This window comes from Triticum aestivum, chromosome 7B (assembly GCF_018294505.1).
Source record: "Triticum aestivum cultivar Chinese Spring chromosome 7B, IWGSC CS RefSeq v2.1, whole genome shotgun sequence".
In the NCBI taxonomy this organism is placed as follows: Eukaryota; Viridiplantae; Streptophyta; class Magnoliopsida; order Poales; family Poaceae; genus Triticum; species Triticum aestivum.
The window spans coordinates 347,995,010-348,006,443 of NC_057813.1; positions in this window are offsets into that span (position 1 = coordinate 347,995,010).

Genomic DNA, 11,434 nt, shown 5'->3' on the forward strand with positions numbered 1-11,434 from the left:
TTTGACAAAGCCTTGCGTAAACAAGTCAGCCTCGAAATATGTGATGTGTACAGCCTATTGGCTATTATTTTTGTAATTTACATCCCATTTGCTAATTCATATGGAATTTATAGCAGCCCATTTTTCATTTTTAGAATTGCTCCCCATTTTTTGGTCAGTACCAGGGTTAAAAATTTGAACTAAAACTATGTGAAATTTTAAAAATTCACACATTTTTGTTGGGGAACAAAATATTTTTAATCCAAAAATTAGTAGCCATACTAAAACAAATTTAAAAATAAAGTAGTACTATGTTATGTTAAAATCCAATGAAATATAAAATATAAATGAAGAACAAAAACAAAAAATGAAACTAATTGCCCATTTGCTATATTTTTTTCCTGAATTTGCAACCCCTTTCATATTACTTTTAAGATTTACTGCCCATACTCTCTGGCCAGGCCGGAATGCATCCCTCCTTGTCTTGAAAGATTTGCAGCACAGTAAGTCGGAGAAAGCAAATAGGCCTAGCTTGGGTATTCTTCAAATAGAAATAGTGGGCTATCTATTTTCCTAAAGAAAAAACTGCTCGGCTGGTCATGTTGTTAGACGGGCCACAAAGACCACACAACCCAATTTATAGCCCGCTCCTCTGAAAAATCCTAAAAAAAGCGTTGTGCAATTCTGTCTTTAATTGACTATACGTTGACAATGATGTGGGTCCCAAATATCAGCATGGTTTATTAGAGGAAAAAAATGAGGGGTGCATCTAAGTAGTAAAGAGGCGCTTGCTTGTGTTTGGGAGTGGACCTGGTGGGTCCGTACTATCATACTCACAACTACAGTCCTCTCCCGATTCACTGTGTTCACAAGGCCGGACGGCGGCGCCGCTGTAAGCGCACCAAGGCAGAGAACGACCATGAGGCCTCAGACGGGAATGAACAGACGTCAGGGAACATGCGGCAGTATGGCCGTAGGCGAAGGGGAGTACGAGGGTTCACTGGTTTTGGTGCGGGGTAGGCTGCCGTCGCCAAAGAAGAATAGGATGTCGGGGGGAGCAAAGGGATGGCCTGGCCAACATTTCAGGGTATGACAGGGGGGCGATGCATGCATGACAGCGCAACCGGCCATAGAAGGCGGGAACAGGCGCTCCCGCCCGTGCAGGTTTGGTTCTGTCACTCTAGCAACCCATCATCTACTTATTACTTCCCAATGCCTTCCCCTAGGACCAAATCATGGTGAAGTGTCATGTAGTCGACGTTCACATAACACCATTAGAGGAAAGACAACATACATCTCATCAAAATATCGAACGAATACCAAATTCACATGATTACTTATAACAAGACTTCTCCCATATCCTCAGGAACAAACGTAACTACTCACAAAGCATAGTCATGTTCATAATCATAGGAGTATTAATTATCATTAAGGACTTGAACATATGATCTTCCACCAAATAAACCAACTAGCATCAACTACAAGGAGTAATCAACACTACTAGCAACCCACAGGTACCAACATGAGGTTTTGAGACAAAGATCAGATACAAGAGATGAACTAGGGTTTGGAGAGGAGATGGTGCTGGTGAAGGTGTTGATGGAGATTTACCCCCTCTTGATGAGAGGATCATTGGTGATGACGATGGCTCCGATTTCCCCCTCCCAGAGGGAAGTTTCCCAGCAGAACAACTTTGCTGGACCCCCTAGATTGGTTCTGCCCAAGTTCCGCATCGAGACGGTGGTGCTTCGTCCCGAAAGCTCTCTCCTGAATTTTTCCAGGTCAAAACACATCATATAGCAGAAGAATGCCACCGGAGGCCTGCCAGGAGGCCCACAAGCCAGGGGGGCGCACCCGGGGTGGTAGGGCGTGCCCCCACCCTTGTGGCTAGCTGGTGGGTCCCCTCTGGTACTTTCTTCACCCAATATTTTTTATATTCCAAAATAATTCTATGTATATTTTCAGGACTTTTGGAGCTGTGCAGAATAGGTCTATCAGATTTGCTCCTTTTCCAGCCCAGAATTCCAACTGCCAGCATTCTCCCTCTTCATGTAAACCTTTTAAAATAAGAGAGAAAAGGCATAAGTATTGAACCATAATGTGTAATAACATCCCATAATGCAATAAATATCAATATAAAAGCATGATGCAAAATGGACTATCATACGTTGTGTACACACAGTTTTGCCTGATGAACGAAACCGCGCTGCCATCATGATCCTTGCCGTCGGTTATCTCCTGGTTAATCGGATAATTCAGTCCAAGAAACAGAGGCATGTACCAAGGATACTTACCAACCTCTAGTCAAAAACTCCTGAAGGCCTAGAGAAGCTGGGATCCTGCTCAAAGACCTTGAAGTGGCTGTGATTGTATTTCGCGAAACAATACATCCAGTACGTGCGAACGATCATCAATCATTTGCCGTCGTCTGATCGAGCCAGGAACCACCTGCAACTGCCATGCCGCTTTTCTTTGAAATGTTCTGGTATTAGGAAGGGTAGGGACACCAGGCAGCCTACAACATTATATCAAGTTGTAGTCAAATAAAAAAGGGCTCATACTATAGTCAATCTTAAGAACAACATGTTATGAGCATGAATATTTTTTAGTAAATATTGAAAGTAATATAAGCAAGCCATCATGATATCATAGGAAAGTAACATACTGCTGTGACAGCCATTTGTAGCGATGATTGGAATAGGCCAGCAATACGTCCAGCCATAGAAGGAGTCCACAGCGTAAATGAAGCCCTTGTCACTGGTACAACGAGGTGCTATACAAATGGTTTTAACCCCTTTCCGCGATGGTGTTCTGAACCGTCGCCTAGTGAGTGACTGCGATAGGGGGGGTCCTTCCCACATGACCTAGAAACCGTCAGGGATACAGAGTCTTGATGCATACAGTTGTCCCTATAAAACCATTTCTGATATCTCGAATATCCCAAACTCTTCATCCTTGCTACTCGTTTGTGCTTGCATTGCCATCACAGTCAGAGTTATGTGGTTTTACCTAAAACCAGGCACATTCCAGGCACGGGACTTTTCTAGGCATGTGCCAAACTGGCTCTACATTTACGATGCCTGGCACATCACAACAGTTCATGATTGTAAACTGTGTACGATAGGTAGACAATCACACACATTTAGTTTTCCCGCACCATTTGTGATAGTGATTGACATCACACACACTTTGCAAACGGCAACTGTGTGCATTGTTACACACGTTTCCTCTGCGTGAACCATGTCGGATTATGATGTATATCGCACACGCTGTGCTTTATAGACCATGTGCACCGTAATGACCTTCAGACCGTAATTTCACCCTAATTTTATTACTGCTATTTAAAATTGTACCTAATTTGAACTTGAAAGTAGGATATAACTTTATTCATATCCATCAGGTTCAAACAACCAATGCATTATTCGATTCACAGGTACATATGTTCAAGAATTACATAAGCACCAAATAAAGAATGATGAACCAGAGTTCTATACTTGTACTATTACAGATGGTAAAGAAAGAGGCGACATCCCTTCTGGTTGCTGAACAAGGTGAAGCGGAATGGCCCTATTCTACTCTCCTGGATGCAGAAGGCACACACGACTCTAGTCCAACCCCTTGTGATGGCCGCCTGCCAAACATGCAGTTTGAGAGGTAATCTTGAGTAAATTGCTTCAGGATCCACTGCAAAGGAAAAAAGATTTAGACATTTTCATCTAACACAACTCATTACAGGCACTCAAAAGAAGGCTAGATAGTTCTTATTTACCATCTTGCAGTTCACTGTTGTCTTGCATAAAGTGTAAACAAATAGTTCGATTGACATCTTTTGACCCATTTTAATAACATTCTTTATCAGGTTCCCCACTTGATGCTAGTTCATGAATATCTCATTGCCCCATACATAGAAAGGGTCGAAGTGTGGATCTTTGGCAATGACATTTGTACCTAAAAGCACCAAGTTAATATTAGAAGCTAAACAACAATTGCAAAGTGATCTAGCACAACACTCCCTCCATCCCATTATATAAGATTTTATTACATGTATATCTAGACATCATCAGAACATTAAGGTGACACTCTTCCTTGTTGTTATGTAGCCTGGGATTGCATATTTAATCATTCAGTACAATGCATGTTGCTATGTAGCCTCAAATATATTAAATATGACCCTAATTAACCTATTGATAAATGGGTTACACATATATTCAGTGAAATGTGCGATTCAATGATCAATTCGTTATCAGCCCCCAGGCTATATGGTACCAGCTACCCATATCCTTAACAATGAGTACATATAAGCAAAGCAATGAAAATAACCTCGATGGAAAATGACACAGTTCTCAATATTGTCCTGTATGAGTACATATAGAGGCATGTTAAGCACAAAAGGCTAAACATCAACCAAATATATCCATGGTAGACAAAATAATCTACAAATGATAGCTTTGGTGTGCAGGTTTAAGCATGCTCGTTAAGCAAAACAAGAAGTGGAAAGGTGTGTTAAATGCATCAGGCATAACATTTAAAAACAAGCAAGTAGTCACTCAAACTTGTATTGTGCAGGTCTAAAGTACACTAGTTATTGTTAAAAAATGTAGGCATGTTAACTGCAACATCCTTAACAACAACCAAATATTGTAATTCATAGTGGTATTGTTGAAACTGTTATTGATGAAATTGAACTGCACGGCAAATAGTTGCACATATAGAGCATCACATTGTGAAGAACTGAACTAAACAAGACATAAGGCCATCTCTAGCCGATCCTTTAAAAGTTAACGGACTAAAACCATATATATATACCCCAACAATTTTTGGTCGTTTCTAGTCGATCCCCTAAACTTAACGTTGTAAACTTCAATTTGATCAAGTTCAAAGCAGGTTCAATCGAAAGTAGCATGTATTCAAACATAAACATAGATAGTTTTGCATAATCGAACATAAAACATAAATGTAAACTAAGCTAAACTAATTTCGGTCTAAGTGGAGGTCGAGCCAATGCTTCCTCGTCAGGTATAGTGTGCCGCGAGCCTGGGTCCTGCCGTCGTCGGGGTCATTGGAGAAGACACTACTCCACTCGTCGACGTCGATCTCCTTGTCCTCGCCACCCACCTCGATACCCTCCACGCCACCATCCTCACCTCCTTCGACCCCGTCATTGAAGGAGAGAACGATAACCTCGCTGCCCTCCGCACCGACAAAGATCACCCGCTCCGGGAGCTGTCGGTGAAGCTCCAGCATGTAGGCCTCGTTGGCAGCCTGAGCCTCGAGGCGCTCCCACACCTCGCGGTCCTCCTGCGCCACAGCCGAGCTCACCACCCCTGACTCTGGCAGAACGAGGTCGATCGGACGTGTGCCGAAGGGGAAATTGAGCCTAGCCGCTGTGTCGTCGTAGCAAACCTGCCAGCGGTTGTACTCCATGGCGGCGAGCTCGACCGTGTGGAAGCTACCGAGCCACCCGCGGGTTGGGTCTCCCAATCCATAATGTCGGCGACCCACATCCCCTACCGCCGCTACCGGACTCCGAGGTAGGACCTCGTCGGCCGCCGGGCCCGAGGGAGGACGGGGAAGTCCTCAAACCGGCGTAGGGGCGCGGTGGCGAGCGGATCGGGCGACTGCCAACGATGGATCGATAAAGGGTCCGCGAAGGACGACAAGGACACCTCGGCGGCCACCTCGCCAGCATCGGGCGAAGAGGCCACGATAAACCTCCTTTTGGCCATTGGCTCCTCGAGCTCCCGGGCACACATGCAGAGGTTGAGGATGGAGGCGGTGTCGGCGGCGATGGCGGCGACCTACCAATGGTTTCGAGCGAGGGAGGGGTGGTGTGTGTCTGTGTGAGTGGAGGTTTTGGGGAGTGTGTGGTGTGTGTGGAGGGGGGAAAGTTGGTGATTGAGGAAATATTGCGGCAACTGAATATTTCACTAGGCATGAGTAAAATGCTGGGCTACTAAAAATTTGTATCAAGGGTGAGCAGATATTTTTGAGATTGTGAGGGATGCAGAGGCGGGAGTAAAATGCTAGGGCAACTGAAAATTTGAATCAAGGGCGAGCAAATAGTTTTGAGATCGCGAGGGATATAGAGGCGAGAGTAACAAGGCGGGGCTACTGAAAATTTGAATCAAGGGCGAGAAGATATTTTTGAGATTGCGAGGGATGCAGAGGGGGGAGTAAAATGCTGGGGCTACTGAAAATTTGAATCAAGGGATTGAAGCAGAGCGGGAGTAACAGACATCGCACACAGTCCGCACATACTAATCGTGTGCTATCAAACATTAAAAACCTTCTAGGCGGTAGATATTTTCGAGACCGGGAGGCAAGCCTCGTGGAGCCCAATCTATTGTGCTGATGAGAGTGATTGCAGGACACGGGTGTGGCACATGAGTAGTCTGACCGAACCATGTCTGTTGCGTACCCAATCGCAGACGGTTTCTACATCCAACTCGTGTGCTGTTTATAAGTTTGGCAAAAAATATACGTAGGAGAGGGTTAGAACACGAACACACTTGCATGTGGACCAAATATATGTATGAAAAGGGTGGTTTGATGTTCGAATACCCAATGCACAACTTTGATGTGGCACCTGTTGCACAAAAGCACAATATTGCTAGTCAAGCACCCCCTATGAACCCCACTTCGTGTCAGTGGTAAGGGAATCCTAGCTATGAATGCATGCCCCCAAAAAGCTAGGTCTGAAATCTCACTGTACCGTAACACAAAACCTATAGGAGTCCATATATATATATATATATATATATATATATATATATATATATATATATTGGTCGGACTTCCCCTTTCACTTCCCAACAAAGGTGGACGGTGTGCTGACCCACAAATGTGTGCTTTTGGCGCGAGATGAGTGAGACCACATACCAACCACATGCGGGTGGCCCTAGTATATGTATGAAAAGGGTGTGGTGTGATATTTAACTACCATTCACAACTTTGATGTGGCACGTGTGCCTCACAAATTAACCGCACTTCCCCGACCCCAGGGAGTTTGCAGGTCTTGCGAAGTAACCCCCCACCACACACACGTCGGGGGGAGGGCATCTCACCAAGACGTACTTTAACATAGACCAAACAGAATCCAACTAGGTCGTACAACCTCTCGCGCTCGTTGTTGGTTAAAGTGATGGACGTCCACATGGCCCCGCAAAATGGGCTAGCTTATCGCCGATAGCCTCGCGAGGGAGTATTATATGCCGACAAACCCACTCTATGCATGTGGCCCAAGTATGTTATGGAAGTGGTGTGTGTGGTGTTTGAATACCCAACGCGCAAATTTGATGTGGCGCCATGCTTTGGAACCGTAAAATCCCCGCACTGAATGAGGGTTCATGATGCGTTAGCATGCGCTCAAACTTAATTAGGCTGGATTGGTCAACCTACTATATGGTAACTCGAAGCAAAGAAGAAGAATCCACCCTAGTAACCTTTCTCGTCATTGTTCGAAATGATGGACGTCCACGCGGGCCCATGAATATATATAGGCTTGCCGCCCATAACCAAGCGAGTGAGAGTGTGTCCAAATACAACCATTGCATTCGTTTGTCCGGAACATATTTGTGGAGGCGTGTGATGCATGCATATGTGTTGAGTACCTGACCCAATGTACAACATTGATGTGGTGCATGCGTTGAAAATCACAGAGGTCCCCACACAGAGCAAAGAGGTCGTTCATGACGTGTCATGTGCTCGCCCCCCCTTCGATCCAGCGGGATGGATTCATGTGTACACATGTGCTATTATATATATATATATATATATATATATATATGTATGTATGTATTCTCACATCATGATCTATATCCTGAGACAAACAAAAATTTAATCCCCTCCTAAGTCAAATTAGTTAACCTCTCTCGCTGTCGATGAAAGTGATGGACCAAGCGGGCCGACAGATGGAAGCATCACTAATAACCGCATGAGTGAGTGCCACATATAGGAAAACAACCATCGCGCTTGCATGTGTGCAAGAACATATATATGGAGAGGTGTGTGGTTGTGATGTTTTGAATACCTAATGCACAACTTTGATGTGGCATTTGCCTCAAAAACCGCAAAGTCTCCACATAGAGTGAGGTTCATGTGACACCTAGTATATACATACATACATATATATATATAGGGTGGGTCTATTCTGCTAACACCCTTAAGAGTCTTATTATGCACACAAATTTCTTATTCTGCTAACACCTCCGTGCTTCTCAATCCACCTGAATCGGACCGCATATTAACGTGAGAAAACTGCATTAGGCCAACCCCTACACCCCACTATCTACCCCATAGCAACCCCCTCGTTTCCCACCTTCTTCCCCACCACGAACACCCCCGGTGCCCCACCAACCCCACCCCTCCGGCGCCCCACTGGTACCCACTCCTGCGGTGCGCCATCGCCTCCACCCCTCCGATGCGCGGACTACCTCCCACCCCCGCGGCACCCCACCATCCCCCACCCACTCCGGCGCTCCTCCTCTGACCTTCTTCTGCCACCCTGATGAGCCTTGCCCCCCACGCCTCCCCTGTGACTAATCCGGCTGGATCCAGCCCCGCTGCCCCTAACCACCTTCCCCCCTCCCTAGGTCGGGCCACAACCGGCACCGCCGTGGTGCCCCACTCCGCCGGCAAGCCTCACCCCCGCCGCTACCTTCCTCCTGCACACTGATCTTGCCCCTGGAAACCAATTCCGTCCCCCCACTCCCTTGCCCCGACGACAGATCTGAGCGAAGCTGGCCCTGTCGCGCCATAAGCAAAGGGGATCGGGAAGCAGCCACGGATGACCCCCGCATGCTCCCTCATCGATGGCCCTGATGCATTCATCCATGGTGCCTCACGACCCTCAGGTTGCCAGGATCAAGGAGGCTGCCCCGCATCGGCACCTCTCCACGCATCTTCGGCCATCCTACCTCGCGCCCTGACGGCCTCCTACAAGCACAGCTCGGGACTCCTGCTCGCAAGCGCCTCTAGTGGCCGTGGATGCCGGCGATCATCGGATCCCCCGCGCCTGTACCCACGTGATCCGGCAGGATCCCTTCATCCTCATCCTCGGATCGTGCGGCAACCTCCACTTCACCGGCGACGGGCTCCAACACCGACGCCCACACCCCTCTCCTCCCCGAGCGTCGATGAAGAAGCGTGCAATGTAGTGTGCACTACAGTGTGCAGTGAGTGGAGATGCAGTGCAGTCTTCCGACTCATTCCCTGGATGCGTGCTAGGGGAGTCGACGGCGGCACCAACACCTAGTGGAAGAGCAGTAGGCGGCGCTTTGCAGTTCAGAAAAAATGCTTTTGGATTTTTGCTATCACTTTTGGTGTATTCAGCCTAGAAGATTTCCTCGTGCAGTCCGGTGATTACTAATGCAAGGTTTTGGGCATGCTGTGTGTAGAGTCCCGAGGGTGTGGGCATGCGGTTAACTTGGAGCACCCTAGTTGTTCATTTTGCCATGTGCTACTGTTCATTTTCCACTGTTTCCCTCAGTTAACTTTTATAAAAATATTACGGTTGACTTGGATGCAAATTCACTTCTTTTCTTTAGAAAACGAGGAAACACAAGATGCAGTACACTAACCTTGATCATGTAGTACACTAACCTTGATCATGTAGTACGCATGCGCCTAAACAAATTGAGGGGTGCCCATGTGAAAGTACAACACAAGTTAAATTTCAGGGTACAGAAAGTGGTGGATAAAAAACAAAAAAAGAAACCAAGTAGAAAAAAAAACAATGTGGTTCACTCGCCTTGTCCTTGTGGTTCACTCGCCTCATCCTCGCAGTGCAGAAGAATATCTAAAATTAAAAAGAAAACAAAAAATGTCTGTGGTTCATTTTGCAGTGCGTTTGATCCTTGGATGTGGTTCACTTTCGAGAGTGATGCTGTTCATTTGCCCCCAACATGAAAAATGCAAAAAAATATTTAGTGAAACAACAAGATTGGTAATGCGGCTCACTTCGGTATATGTCGCGGTTCACTTGCCCTTGTCTTTGCGGTCCACTCTCGTTCATAAAAGAAAGTTGAAAAAAAGACAAAAAAAAGCTCGTGTGAGAAAATTACGCTCGACAAAACAAATCATGAAGTTTGCTTGAATGTCTAATGCAGTGTGGTTTTCTGTTCGAAGCAGTGCGGTTTTCTGTCTCATGCAGTACATACGACAATTTTTGTGTCGCGAAAAAACAGTGTCCGCATTTTGTTAAAATTAAAATTGCTCTTGAACCGTAAGGAATCAGTGAGAGTGTTTTACATGAAAAAGTTGCGCCTCATTGATATCTTTCCAACGGCGTATAATTTGAATCATTTCGACCAACGGTTTGTAAAAATTTCGCGAAAAACAGCCGCTGCCTCTCATCGTCAGCCGCACGATTTTCAAAATTAAATTAAAACCGTAAGGAATCTCAAAAATATTCCAACATATGAAAGTTACAACTCGTCCATAGCTTTTCAATGATGTATTGCACGCCCTATTCCGGCAAACCGTTAAAAAACTGGAGCAAAAACAGTACCAAAAATTTGAAAAACAGAATTCTGCGATTTAGTAAATTTGAAACTCCTCTTAAACCGCGACGAATTAGAGAAAATGATAGATATGAAAAAGATTTGCCTTGATGATATATTTCCAACGCCGTATCATTTGCTTCATTCTGATGTGCGGTTTAGAAAAAATCGCGAAAATACGGTCGTAGCATCCCATCATGTGCGCACTGTTTTTGAAACTGCTCTTAAACTACGAGGAATCTCGAAAAGTGGCCAATATGACGAGGCTGCACATTTTCCATATCTATCCAACGGGGTATTATACGCTTCGTTCCGACAAACGGTTTAGATACTGGAGCGAAAATAATGCCAAAAAAATGCACACAATTTTTTTTGGTGACATTGCAGTGCTCGTTTGATAGGGATGCAGTGCCCTCGCGTTGAGCATGCAGTGCGGGAGTGTTTTCAGAATAATTATTCTGCTAATATTAGCATAATAGACTGGCTATATATGCTGGTCACCCCCCTTCGACACGTACTATACACCTAGTAACACAGCCCTAAAAGAATCAATCCTCCTTGTTCGTCAAACGTACCTCTCTCTCGCTGGGTCAAAGTGATGCACGACGAACTCGCGGTCCCAACACAGAAGGGAAGCGTACGTCATATGTGAGTGATCATCCTATATAGGACTATGTACCACCATCTTCATGTGGCCCAAACAGGTGTTTATGTGATGTTTGAAAACGCAATGAACAACTTTGATGTGGCACCACATATATAGGAAACCAAAAAGTCCCCACAGAGAGCACAAGGTTCATGATGCGTGGTATGTGCTATATGTACGCCCCCACTCGACGCGTGGTATATATGTATACTTAAATTGTATATCACAAACCAAAAAAGAATCATTCCTTGATGGTCAAATTAACCTCTCTCTCGTTGGGTCAAAGTGATGGAGGACAACATCGCATGCC